The sequence below is a fragment of the Periplaneta americana genome, chromosome 12 (assembly GCF_040183065.1).
Source record: "Periplaneta americana isolate PAMFEO1 chromosome 12, P.americana_PAMFEO1_priV1, whole genome shotgun sequence".
Taxonomy (NCBI): Eukaryota; Metazoa; Arthropoda; class Insecta; order Blattodea; family Blattidae; genus Periplaneta; species Periplaneta americana.
In genome coordinates this window covers 82,751,269-82,765,985 of record NC_091128.1, presented here as the reverse complement: position 1 = coordinate 82,765,985, position 14,717 = coordinate 82,751,269, and the positions used below count along the sequence as shown (strand labels likewise).

At 37.9% G+C, this 14,717-nt stretch overlaps 1 protein-coding gene and 1 non-coding gene across 4 annotated transcripts in view; both read right to left on the bottom strand.

The window, feature by feature from the left end:
- E(z) (histone-lysine N-methyltransferase E(z)) overlaps nt 1-4,038 on the bottom strand; it is a 69,479-nt gene extending 65,441 nt beyond the window's left edge. For all 3 annotated transcript variants that reach the window (XM_069841629.1, XM_069841630.1, XM_069841631.1), the window contains exon 1: nt 3,834-4,038. The gene's annotated coding sequence lies outside the window, so the exon portion shown is untranslated. The remainder of the gene's footprint in view (nt 1-3,833) is intronic.
- A 3,547-nt stretch (nt 4,039-7,585) lies between these two features.
- On the bottom strand, nt 7,586-7,657 carry TRNAY-GUA (transfer RNA tyrosine (anticodon GUA)). Its single transcript has one exon. It is a non-coding gene; the product is annotated as a tRNA-Tyr (tRNA).
- Between the last annotated feature and the right edge of the window lie 7,060 nt (nt 7,658-14,717).

The window sequence follows — 14,717 nt, the reverse complement described above, 5'->3', positions numbered from 1 at the left end:
GAATCACCCTGTATATATATATATATATATATATATATATATATATCCCTGTAACACAGGTTTTGCTTATTACCGAACAAACCATTTATGTTATGTTTTATTTAACGACGCTCACAACTGCAGAGGTTATATCAGCGTCGCCGGATGTGCCGGAATTTTGTCCCACAGGAGTTCTTTTACATGCCAGTAAATCTACTGACATGAGCCTGTCGCATTTAAGCACACTTACATGCCATCGACCTGGCTGGGGATCGAACCCGTAACCTTGAGCTCCCCTAGCTCCTGCTAGAATGCAATGTTTTGGACGCAATTCTGCAAAGTCTGAAAATCCTATGTTTCTGTTGGATGTTTCTCACAAAATGGAACATTACTGGTATATCTTTATTTCTTGCAGATAGGACCCATATTATTGTGATTCAAAATGTGCTCTCAGAGGTGTATTCATTTGTATGTGTAGCCTATACATATTATAGCCTATTTAAAATAGAAGAAAAGCATAAAATGTATGGTACATTTATATTGAGAAATATGTGGCTAACACCTCTGTCAATTTAAATTAAGCTATTACTCCCTCTGTCCCATAATTGTCCGGTACGCTTTTATTTCTTGTCCCATAATAATTGTCCGATGCGCATAATTTTACACTTGCGTTTACATAAGAGGAAAATGAAACACATGAATGAGTAATACAACTTTATTACTCCAGAATCAGTACAAAATGGTCAATTAATTGGCAAAAAAATAATTATTAGTCGGGATCTGTATAAATTCGCCAATCATTAAGCCATAAGAAACATGAATACTCGTACAACTTTATGACTCCAGGATCAGTACAAATTGGCTAGTCATTGAGCCAAAACAAATACTTCTAGGAGTACAGCTGCATTAACTCCAGGAGTAGTAGAAATTGACCAAGAAGTTAAACAAACAAATACATTCTCCTATGAGTAAAAACGAAAAGGCTGTCTGTTAGACCAGGAAGGTTGTCATTCCAACAGTTTGCCTAGAACCACAGATCTACTGCTGCAGTGCTACTGTAGCCTCGTCGTAAATGTTCTGAGGACAATCCAAGCGAGATGGCAGGATGCTGAGGTGGTCCAGTTGTGCCTTTTGCATATGGGGAATCTTGTAGTTGTTCCCGACATCGACTTTCATTATTTCAATAAGACAGGACTGCAAAGTGAGGAAGACGTTGTTGAGCTTGTCCCATGTCAGTTGAGAAAAAGCTGTTTCAACTGCGGCAATCAAATCATCAATAATTTGAGGAGCTGCCTGATGCTGGAGAGACTGAATTGCCTGGAAGAAGCCCAGATCTAAAACATTCATATCCGGACTGTTTGGTGGTTGACACACAAGTTCTAAAGTGATACAACTGGCTGCTGCAGCATCCATCCAGGTGCGGTCATTGGGAGTGATATGCGGATGCGCATTGTCCTACTGAACTGACACCTGAATTCTCCCTGTGCGCAGTCCACTAGGCCATTTTGCATTTATTGCTGAGATTTATTTGGTGATGAGCATGTGCCGGTAAACATCTTTGGTGACAGCTAGTGGTCTCGTGACCATTTTACCAGCAGGACGATTCCTGCTGTTCCTCTTGGCAGGCTCCTTGCTGACGAATGGCCAAATGTCTAATTTACCATCACACCACAGATTGCGACCAGTATTCCAATGAGGCCGGGCTACAGCAGCCAGAAACATATCTTGGGAATAAACGATTTGCTTTTACATGTTCGCTGCGGGTCTGGTTCGTTGGGCAGTACGTACATTTTCTGTCCATCCTTCATTAGGTAGAACCACTTTTCATCCACATGAATCGTCTCCATCATCGTGTTGAACTTCGGATTTTGCGCATTCAGGATGGTCAACTGTGGTAGGATCCAACATTGATAAGACAAATGTTAGATGTTCCTTTTTGTTATGATTAGTCAATAATGGCTTCAATGCATTCGCATGAACTAGAATCTCTCCCGCTTTCACATGCCTGTGTAGGGTACTCTTAGGGACATTTAATGCTGCTGCAATTGAACGAATATTCTGCCGCCTTTGCAGCGGCAGCTGCTGTAGTCATTGTAAGGCGAGATCCTTCTTCTTTGGACTGACGTTGCCTTTCATTCAAGATGCAACTACAGCACAAATGAATCCACTTTCCAAAGATTGCCGCCCCCATTGCCAAATGCGATGTGCTGTTCTCGTACTGACATGAAATTTCTCGGCCGCACCTGTTATGGCCCCTTTCTTCACTACGTCAAACGTACTGTTTTCCAACAGAAATTCGTATACCGCCTGCCGTTCACTGTCCATAAGGTTCTTGCTACCCCTGTCACTCAATACCGTGAGTTGTGTTCCCGGGTTGTTCATGTCTGTTCAAATATACGTACTCACTGCAGAATATGCTCTACTAACGATTTCCAGCGCGCTTTGCTACACCGATTTGTATACAGTGCCACACCGGTGAGCTGAAAACCTATACCCACTTTCGGTAATCTTCTGGGCGGTGTGTGTTGCGTTTCGATAAGATCATGTTATTGCTCTGTATAACCTTGTACTCTGACCTATTGCGCTTCTCCTCTTGCGTGCGCATCTCATTTACCCCGTCTGTAATTACTGTAATACCATTTCGGCATACCGGACAATTATTATGGGACAGAGGGAGTAGCCTACTTTGCTAACACTTTTTATGACCCTTTGAGTTGAACTAAAGTGTAATGTAAATAAATGAAGTAATTGATGAATAATACTTCCAATTTTCAAAATGAAACACATTTTACTGTAAAACTAGTTCAATATATGTGTTTACTACTAACAGTCAACATTTTATTACAATTGTTCCATTAGATGCGTATTAGTTTTTCTGAATATGTAGTAAACACATCTCTTGATACACCACTATGTAAGGCACATTACAACCCATCAATACTCCAGAACTACGGCTCCAGGGAAAATATTTTTCATATTTATTTATATCATAGGATAACAAAATGATAACAAAATTTTCAATAAAATATACAACTTAAGTTCCACAGTCTATTTGCTATGTTGGCATGAAATGATCCTTGAGAGTTATGATTTGCTGTTAAGTCCAACTATTACCGTTTCATAGCTAGTCGGCGATGTATGCAATGGAGAGGGAAAGGAAATGGCCACCCTATCCCATTAGACTAAATAACGACTGAACAACATATAAACAATCAATCGATACGTAAGTAAGAGGAGTAGAACAACAAAGAAACAGAAATGATTTACTAGTTAATTATGGAGTAGGCCTATTTACATATTATATCTGAACGTATCGTCTTTAAGTAAGCTAAACATTTACGATTTCATGGATATTCAAAGCGGTCTGTCTTAAATATACCCGCCTACATATATCATAGTTTATACAACCCAAATTGCTCGTCGAATCTGTTCGTTGTTTTATTTTTTAACAAAATAATCTGCCCTCAATGAGGGTGACAATAAAGAGCCAGAATAAAAGCACTACAGAATAATTTGAAAGACAAAAATGATTAAATACAGGAATTGTTAAATAAAAAAAAATCCAGAGAAATGCAAACCCAATAGAATCATTACAGGTTACCGAAATTAAGATGTGCAACATAACATTTGAAGTTCAATACAAATATTCCGACATATCATAGTCACTTATAACTTCGTTGACGACAACCGAAGTTCAAGTACTGCAAGTTAAATTGTTTTTATATCACGTTATTAACATACACGCCATATATTTATATAAAATTTATTAACGGTGGTGCAGTTGTCACAATTTCAATTTGTATAACTCTAATGCTTCCTGAAAGTATTAACATATTAAAATTAAAGTACTATACCTTTAACTAAATAGCCAAAATCTACAAACGTCCCACACACTGTAACATCAATATGGTTTAATGATAATATCGATTTTAACGAACTCCATGATAAAGTGGATCAAATTATTATTTAGTTAACAATTCAATCAAACCACACTTCATAAATGTAAGATTTCAAAGAATCAACAAACAATGATAACTCCACCAGATTCCACTACTAATCTCTAAGATTATCTTACGTGTACTATACTCTGTGAATGTGTGCATGAAAATTTCCTTCCGAGATCTCAAATTTCTCTTTTATAAAATAAATAGATCTCATCCTTTCTCATTATTCCTGGATTACTTTTCAATCGTAATTCAACTAGTTAAAAACAATATTATTATTTTAACCTCACTCTCATAATACCTTTCAGTATTTCTCCGTTTATGAACTCAAAACCCTGTCAATTTTCCTGTATAAACAAACATATGACACAACTTCTTTGCAACGAACGGGGAAAATCAATTTATTGCTTTCGTTAATCGCAAGACAAGACAAGGACAATGCTGAAAAAAAGTTATATTCTTTTATATTCTTCATACACTTGGAAGGTTTTTTTTTTTTTTTTGCGACACATTCACTAGTACAGAAACCGTAGGCCTACTGTTCAGGAAGGGATGTTTTGTGTGAATACGGTGGGCTACTTGTTATCAAATCCACCCTAACGTAATAATAAGTTAATCACACGCAGTAGAGCTATCTTTCACCCGAAGCTTAGCACACTCTAGTATAATATATAACGTCTTTGGTCTAGTATATACATTCACGAAGCTCAAAATGAAGTAAATATGCATCCATAGATAGTTGCTGACCACTAGGATCGCTAATATCGCCTCCTTACAGACAATGCGAAATAGTACCGGCATAGTCTATTGTTCCTAGCACCCTCACAACTCAAGCTTCGTGATTGTATATACTATATTTGTTTTTTAGAAAGATGGGACGAATAGGACATGATAAGAGCGTTACGATCGGAAAAACAACTGAATGTCACATAGCGTGGTAGGCCTGTTGCTATGGTAACAACGGTTGAGTTGCCAAACTTACAGTTCCCACTTGGCGAGTGCTTTATAGCTCTCTTGGCGACATTTCTTGTGCACACAATGTTAGCATTGGTATGTTTCGTTTTTGATTCTCTGTCGATTTTTGTATTGTTTTCTTATCTTCGAGTCAATTGTCAATTAATGTTTTAACGTCAGCCATCTTAACGACTATTGCTAGCTTCCATCAGCTGGCAGCATGGTAGTCGATATTGGTAACATGGCACTGTAGTTCCAAGCTCGGCCGCTTAACTGTCATGTCCCATCTTAAAAAAAAAAAAAACGAGTATACAGGATGTTTCCGAGTTAATGTTACAAACTTTCAGGGGTGATGGCGAAAGGCACATGTATCAATTTGAGATAAGGAACCGTGATCTGGAAATGACTGAGTCGAAAGTTATAAGCAAAAATAATTGTGTGGAAATGGAATTGTAATTTGGCACCACGTGCCCTCCTTCCCTTAACCTTAGGAACAGTCGTGGAAAGATGGTATGGGCCGGATGTCTCCTACGTGGGTACTTGCCACCAATACAATCTGTGAGCTTGCCTACTGTTCCCACTGGCTCATCCGTATTCGAAAATCAGGTCTGCTTATTCCGCTCTCGTGTACTCCTCTATTTCACTAGGACTGATCGACTGGACACTGCAACTTGTACACATACACTGGTGTCTATAGACGCGCATATCAGGATCGCCCATGTCCGTTACACATTACGCTATCTGCATTGCTTTAGTGTAGTTTCCTGTCCCCATCCCTCAGACAGCGCACTGAATGGAATATTGTAAGTAGACAACGTAAACAACGTCAGATGAATACAGTATGTGTAAGATATATAGATAAATACACATAAATAAGGTGTACAGAGGAATAAAATTATTTCATTTCAACACAACTATTTTTGATTGTAACTTATTTCGACTCTGTAATTTCCGGACCAGGGTTCCTTATCTCAAATTGATACATGTGCCCTTCGCCATCATCCCTGAAAGTTTGTAACACCACCTCGGAAACAGCCTGTAGACTGTGAGCTTGGGGTGATTTTTTTTTTCCATTTCTCGCGTTACAGCGCTCCAAGCGGTTAGCAACTCAGAGTACTACCTGCCACAACAAGTTATATTACTATAGAGTGGCTACGCCTTCTGGTTGAAGACAATTGAACATTAATCCGCCATGTTTTGTTTGGTCAAAACAAAGGGGCGTAGCTCAAATGTTATAGGAAATAATAGTGAAAGGGGTATGTTTTATTTAACGACGCTCGCAACTATCGAGGTAATATCAATGTCGCCGATGTGCCGGAATTTTGTCCTGTAGTTCTTTTACATGCCAGTAAATCTAATGACACGAGCCTGTCGCATTTAAGCACTTAAATGCCATCGACCTGGCCCGGGATCGAACCCGCAATTTCGGGCATAGAAGGCCACTGCTATACCAACTGTGCTAATCAGACCAACGAAATGAAATGACAGTGATTATCACAGTCTAGCATATACAGTCACGAAGGTCAATTCGTAGTAAATATGCATTCATATATAGTTGCTAACCACTAGGATCGCTACTATCGCCTCGTCACAATGTGAAATAGTACCTGCACAGTCCATTGTTCCTAGTATCCTCACAACTCAAGCTTCGTGACTGTATATACTAGACTGTGGTATTATTGTAAAGCCTGTGTTAATAAGTAAAAACACAATCTTCACGTTTTATAACAGCTGTATGTTTTATTATTTTCACTAAATATAACCCAGATATTAAATGAGAAGTTATACTCAATGCAACCAAACCAAAGCATCTAAAGACAGATGAAGATATTCGGCAAAAGAAAAATGCATAATTTTTGGCTTCGTCACAAATTTAATTACCTTACATCTAATCCAATATAAAACGATGTAATTCAGTGCTCAAAGTGATTTTAAGGGAGGCGACGGTGTAGGCCTATAACTAATAGGAGTAAAATATAGGAAAGGTGGTGGCGAAAATTTCAAAAGATTCAATAATTATTTAGAAAAATTAACTTAAAAATTGAATACAACACAGGGAATTAAAACTACAAATAACCTCTTAGCATGCAAAATAATAATTAAAGAATGACACTAATAGAAAGTTACTCATAACTCACCACATTTATTGAAACGATGAGATACTTACAGTTAACATTGTTATAAAAAAAAACAGGAGCCATAGCTTGCTACACATCGGAGTCCGGCCATTTAATCCATGAATATTTCACACAAGGGACGATTCACCCAAAATATTTCATCCAAGAATATTAAACGATGAAAGAGCAATGGAACGGAGAAAAATTCTCTCCGGCGCCGGGATTTGAACCCGGGTTTTCAGCTCTACGTGCTGATGCTTTATCCACTAAGCCAAACGGGATACAACTCCGACGCCGGTTAGAATCGTCTCAGATTAAGCTCCAACTCTTGGGTTCCCTCTAGTGGCCGCCCTCTGCACTACGTCATAGATGTCTATGAACGCAGGACCGAAGTCCACACATGTGCTGAGGTGCACTTGATATGAGTGACTAGTTGGCCGGGATCCGACGGAATAAGGGCCGTCTTAAATCACGAAGTGATTTACGCATATCATATATATTATTTTAATGTACCGAAGTACATGTGATATTTCCATGCAGATATTCTGCGTCATCATACGATGAAAGAGCAATGGAACGGAGAAAAATTCTCTCCGGCGCCGGGATTTGAACCCGGGTTTTCAGCTCTACATGCTGATGCTTTATCCACTAAGCCACACCGGATACAACTCCGACGCCGGTTAGAATCGTCTCAGATTAAGCTCCAACTCTTGGGTTCCCTCTAGTGGCCGCCCTCTGCACTACGTCATAGATGTCGGATCCCGGCCAACTAGTCACTCATATCGAGTGCACCTTAGCACATGTGTGGACTTCGGTCCTGCGTTCATAGACATCTATGACGTAGTGCAGAGGGCGGCCACTAGAGGGAACCCAAGAGTTGGAGCTTAATCTGAGACGATTCTAACCGGCGTCGGAGTTGTATCCGGTGTGGCTTAGTGGATAAAGCATCAGCACGTAGAGCTGAAAACCCGGGTTCAAATCCCGGCGCCAGAGAATTTTTCTCCGTTCCATTGCTCTTTCATCGTATGATGACGCAGAATATCATACGTACTTCGGTACATTAAAATAATATATATGATATACGTAAATCACTTCGTGATTTAAGACGGCGCTTATTCCGTCGGATCCCGGCCAACTAGTCACTCATATCGAGTGCACCTCAGCACATGTGTGGACTTCGGTCCTGCGTTCATAGACATCTATGACGTAGTGCAGAGGGCGGCCACTAGAGGGAACCCAAGAGTTGGAGCTTAATCTGAGACGATTCTAACCGGCGTCGGAGTTGTATCCGGTGTGGCTTAGTGGATAAAGCATCAGCACGTAGAGCTGAAAACCCGGGTTCAAATCCCGGCACCGGAGAGAATTTTTCTCCGTTCCATTGCTCTTTCAACGTATGATGACGCAGAATATCTGCATGGAAATACCATATGTACTTCGGTACATTAAAATAATATACAAGAATATTAATCCAACGATAATTCGCTCAACATATTCCATTCTTACCCTCACTCTAGGAACATTCACCCAACAATATTATCATAACCATGGTAATACAGTATTTGTTTTTTTATACAGTTTTAAATTTGCAGTTGTCATAAATCAGGTCTAATGGGCAACTAGGTAGGAATTATACAAAGTAAAAGGAATAGAATGATTTTGGTCTAACAGAACTAAATTGTATCAGGTTTGTAGAAGAAAACTAAATTGCACGAAACAGGCTATTAGTACAGTGCCAGATGCTAACATTGTACAGGTTTTGAAGGCTGTTGATCCATATTATTTTTATTTTAGTAGGTTATTTTACGACGCTTTATCAACGGCTTAGGTTATTTAGCATCTGAATGAGATGAAAGTGATAATGCCGGTGAAATGAGTCTGGGGTCCAACACCGAAAGTTACCCAGCATTTGCTCACATTGGGTTGAGGGAAAACCCCGGAAAAAACATCAACCAGGTAACTTGCCCCGACCGAGAATCGAACGATCCCTATTATCCATCATTACTAGAAGAAGTGGAAGCCCTAAGGCACTGCATTAGACTAAAAGAGAGCTGCAAAGCATGAGCCTGTTGTGGGTCCAGCACAAATTATCCAACGTGAGCTGGAGGGTGTACCATCAGGAGTGCTCCAGTTTCTTCCTTTGCGTGAGTCACTAAAAGGGAACATGAATAGAAGACGTTAGAGAAAATTTCCTTCAAACCCAAAGTCACTATTAGATCTTCATGCTTTACCGCAAGAATTCCGAATAATAAGTGGTGAACAGTTTTTAATGTTTGATAGTTTTGATGACCATGACAGTGATGAAGAAGACGATTTTGATCGAATAATATTTGCTTTGAAATCCCACCTACGAAAGCTGTCCCATTCTGCAACTTGGTACATAGATGGGACATTCCATACAGCTCCAGGCACATTTTTCACAAATTATTACTATTCATGGCGAATATGCAGGCAAAGCCCTTGTTTTTATGTACGTTCTTCTGCCAAATAAAAGAAAGGAATCATACCAACTTATCTTCACGTCAATTATGCAGCAATGCTCAAACTATGGATGGAGTAGACCAGAACCATCTGTAATAATATCTGACTTTGAAATGAGTATTATCAGAGCATTTGAGAAAGTATTTCCTCATGTCACAATTCTTCTTTGTTTTTGTTTTGTTTTTTTTTCCCCCCATCTAAAACAAAGTGCTTGGAGAAAAATCCAAGAAATGGGGCTTCCGGCTGCATACAACAATGAGGATGATAATACAATAAGACAAAAATTCGGTGAGGTACTTAGTTTGGCCTTCGTATTTGTAGAGGAAGTTCCATAAAATTTTGATGCTTTGTTACAGACTATCCCCAGACAAAAGACAGGTTTTGCTAAATACTTTCTGAGGACATATATTGGTGTTCGAGCAAGAGGTCGTCATCCTGCAGGATAAGCTCAATACCAGCCAGTGTTCTGGAACTAGTTTCAAGCAGCTAGAAACAACAGACCCTTTACGTATAACATCACCGAAGCCTGGCACACCAGGTTCACAAGCATTGCAGCTCTAAAAAGCATTAATCATTATTCAAGCTAATACACCACATACAGAAGAAACAATCAAATGTTGACACAGGAGTTAGATGTTGGACATCGAATCAGAGAACCACAAATACGGAAGTACCAGAATCTGAATGTTAGGCTGCAGAACATTGCATCTCGGTAAGATGATTACAAAGATGATGGTAATATTATTGGATAGCTGCATGCTTGTGGCCATAATATGGCAATGTAAATTATGGTGTTTGACAGAACTACGAAATTAAAAATGTAATACATAAATAATACTGTACATAAAACAATAAAATTATACATTTGGAACAATTTTCTTTGAACTTTCTTTTGGATTAATAATTGTGGGCAAATTATCCAATGGATGACTGTTCTGAGGATGAAAATGCTCCTGGGCGAAAATTCCCTCAATGAATTGCTTTTTACTTACCATTATTTTTAAATGTAGAAATTCCTACTGCAATTTCGTCAGCAAATGGCATCCTGTTAGATGAGAATTTGATCCCTGGAAGAGTAGTAAATAAAATAACAGGCCTATGGGAGTTTTTTTTTCTGGCATTTTGTTTCATACTTGTCACCGCTGTTTCAAAATTTCCAGACTAATATGAATTGCTCCATAGTTAGGGTTGCCAGATTTAGCAAATAAAAATACAGGATATCCAGTTAAATTTGAATTATCTTTGCATATATACACACAGAAACATAAGAACATTATATGCAACATAATGATACAAAAATTTGTTCATCTTAAAATATGAATTATACAGTAAGTAGGCTATCCAGCTCAACATTACATAAGCTACCTCTTTCTTTACTTATAATTTCCTGAAGATTGATTGTCCTTAATAGTTCCTTGTTTTGAAGAATATGCTTGTAAAATTATTTGCAGTTGTAATCTCGGTTCCATTTACATTGTAACATAGGTAGCTTCTACTATGGTCATATCCAACTTATTTCGTTTTGTCCATTGAACATTCACTAATGAGAAGAACTGCTCTTCAAATTTGACTCGAAGCACATAATAGGTCTACCTGCTTTACCATCTTTCATGGCATAACTTGTTTTTCCATTCTTCAGGACTTTTTCATCTTTTGATCAATTCATTTAAATGTGTCCACTAGCAAAATGTGTAATTTACATAATATCAATATTATATAAGAATAACATCATTAACCCTTCAGTACTCGCGTGGATTACAATAGTAATCCACTGATATTTAATCCTCTATTACGTCACTGCCTGCAGCACTGCGTAGTTGAGCGTCAATGCAATTTCTCGTCACAGTCTAAGTGAGGCATTACTGGTGTTTAGACGTATTTGTCGCAACCCTTTGGAAAGTTATACGAAGTTGTATAAAGTGATGCACAATTTTTCCGAGTGGATTACCATTGTAATCCACGCGAGTACTGACGTCAGTTTTTTGTTCAGGTAAGTGAAATAGTTTTTAATATGGTTATAAGTGATGCAATGCAGTAAGTTTATGAAAAAATGTGTGGCATTGTTCCATCCTCTTCGCAGTTTGCTCCAATGGGTACGGAAACTACAAACAACATTTGCAAATGTCTGGATGAAGATATGGATGATGGCATTGAAAATGAAAGTGATGATGAAAGCAACAGGGGAGATCTTTAGAATGAAGTTCACGATTCTAATTCAGAACAAGACAATGATGATGATGATGATGATGATGATGATGGTGGTGGTGGTGATGATGAAAGACTAATGTCTATAAATGATGGAAACTGCTATACGGATAGAAAAAAGACTACAATTTGGCAGGAAGAACCAGTAGCTCAACGAGGGAGAAGACGAGCACAAAATATAGTGATTCATTTATCGAGCCCTAAAAGGGCTGCAAGAATTGCGCGGACCCACACAGAGACTTTTGACTGCTTTATTGATCAGACAATAATCAATGCAATTGTAAGGGTACTAATATTTGTATTGAAAAAGTGAAGCGTAATTACGGACGTGACAGAGATTGCAAATTAACAAATGACGTAGAAATTGAGGCACTCTTGGGTATTTTGTATTTTGCTGGCGCCTTGAAATCGGGAAGACTGAACGTAAGAGAACTATGGGATAAAAATGGCACAGGAATAGAGTCAATTTACCTGACAATGACCTACAATAGATTCTAATTTTTGTTACGATGTCTACTCTTTGATAACATTTATGACAAAAGGAAAGGAAAGAAATTTATGAATTGGCTGCTATACGTGAAGTATTAGAGTTATTTGTTCAGAACTCACAAAAGTGCTGTAGTCCAAGCGAATATGTAACTATAGACGAGCAGTTGGTTGCATTCAGAGGACGATGTCCCATGAAGAGTATATACCTACTAAACCAACAAAATGTTGGATCAAAATTTTTGCTAAGGTGGATGTGAAAACATATTACACTCATAACTTGGAAATTTATGCTGGTATTCAACCAGACTGTCCATTTCACCGAAGTAACAGTGCACATGCAGTGGTGAAGAGGCTGGTTCATCCCATCAAAGGAACAGGAAGAAATGTGACCACCGATAACTGTTTCATGAGCATACCTCTGTGTTTAGATCTTCTAGAAAATGACAAAATTACACTTGTAGGAACATAGAAAGAAAACAAAAGAGAAATCCCTCCTCATTTCACAACTACTAAGACAGGCAAGTTAACAGTACATTGTTTGGATTCAATGAACGCTGCACAATTATTTCGTATGTACCAAAGAAAAAAACACTGTTAGCATTATCAACCATGCATTATGATAAGGCAATGGATGAGGAAACGGTAGGCAGCTAGAAACATGAAATAATATCATTTTATAATAGAACTAAATGTGCTGTGAATGTCCTGGAACAGTTATGCTCAGCCTATGATGTAAGCAGAAATTCACGACGCTGGCCTCTATTTTCTTTGACGTACTAAACATGTAATTTGTTTGAAGTGTATGGAAGAAATGCGTAGGCCTACTTAGATAATTGAATCAGAAGTAGATTAGGCTATCATGTGCGTTAAATCTGAACTGCAAAAACATCTGTAAAATATTATATGTGAAGTGTGAATGATTGTTACATCCCTGAATTTTTTCATTGCTACACCCCTGAGTGAGGTATTTAGTTATCAAATATGACGTAACAAAGGTCAGCAGTAGTGAACTTGCGTTTCCTGTGGGAGAGTTTACATCAAGAGATCAGGTGACCTTCAAACAGCGAATGAGCAACAATTCTAGATAACCTACATAATTATGATGATAGTGAACTAACTCATAACTATGGTGCAACAATAAATTATGACTCATAGACACGTCCTGCGTGGAAACATTATGTAAACATGTCACTTGAATGCAATTTGTGTACTATAATACGTTTCATTATTAATATTTATATTTAATACGTTCCGTTATGCGTAACATATCCATTCTCATTACTGTAATAACTGAAAACAATATATTTCTTAACATTTAAATCTAATTGCAATGCTTAAACCTTGTCTGTCAACAAAAACAAATGTGGATTACCATTGTAATCCAGGTGAGTACTGGCGTTACGAAATTTAACGCGAGTAACGAAGGGTTAAATAATAGGCATATCCTGCATATACAGAATGCCTGGCAATCCTGACTTAAATTTACCATGTGTAACTTTAAAACAATAAAAAAGTGGTTCCTCAAAGTAGAACATAAACTATCACATTTTCTGAAGTTTTGTGTGTAGTATTCCCTAATAAAGTATAGCTCTTACTGTTACATTACACAACAGAGGGAAAATCCTTCCAACTTACATTTTTTTTCATTCTGATCAAAAAGCATCTTCTATATTTTTGGGGGATATGCAGCACAGTCCGAAAGTTTCTCACCCCTATTGCATTTTTATCAGTAAAATTTATTAATATTTTAAAATATGTGCACTTCCATGCTGTTCTAATGATATTAAACATTGGCAACATGTCATGGCAGCAGTTGGAATCATTCTCATTTGCAGCATTGTTGCATTGCGTGAACAGCACACATGTGAAGAAGCAGTGTTTGAAATTGCATGATTTTTCTTTTTCTCTCTGCGCCATTGCTCTTTTTCACCATTCAGAGGTAAGTCAGATTTTCAAATTTGTTATTTCGTTATCATCAGAGTCTAAAGTTTGGGATTCAGTATGCGTAAGAAGAATTTTATGAATTTAAAGTGTTTTAACAGTCGGTTACACAATAACCAAATGTTTCTCACCAGGAGTGAGGAACTTTCTGTCCATGCTTTCAGATTGCAACAGTGTGTTGATTAATCATTATTCAGAGCAACATTCACTGCCATTAAGGCTTATTTATAGATTTTTGCAGGTGCTACCCACATCACAAGTGCATGTAAGGTCTAAAATTCAATGTCTCTATCAGTCTGGCAAGTAAATCAAAAACGTAAGTCGAACTTTGAAAGTTGACAGAAACACAATCAGAAAATAGACAAGGAAGGACGATGGTAAAGTCACAGATGCTAAAAGATGTGGTCGACCAACAAAGGTTACTGCTGAAACTAAGGAAAGAGTAAGACAATTGTATATGAATTAGGTGACAGGAATAAGAAGTGTGATAAAGAAACTGAATTTTTTTAATCACTTTAAAAATCGAAATAAGAAAGTGGGCATGACAACAGTGAGGTGATATGTTAAATCTACAGATTGGGGAAAGGTTGCTTTAAAAAGAACCAGTATA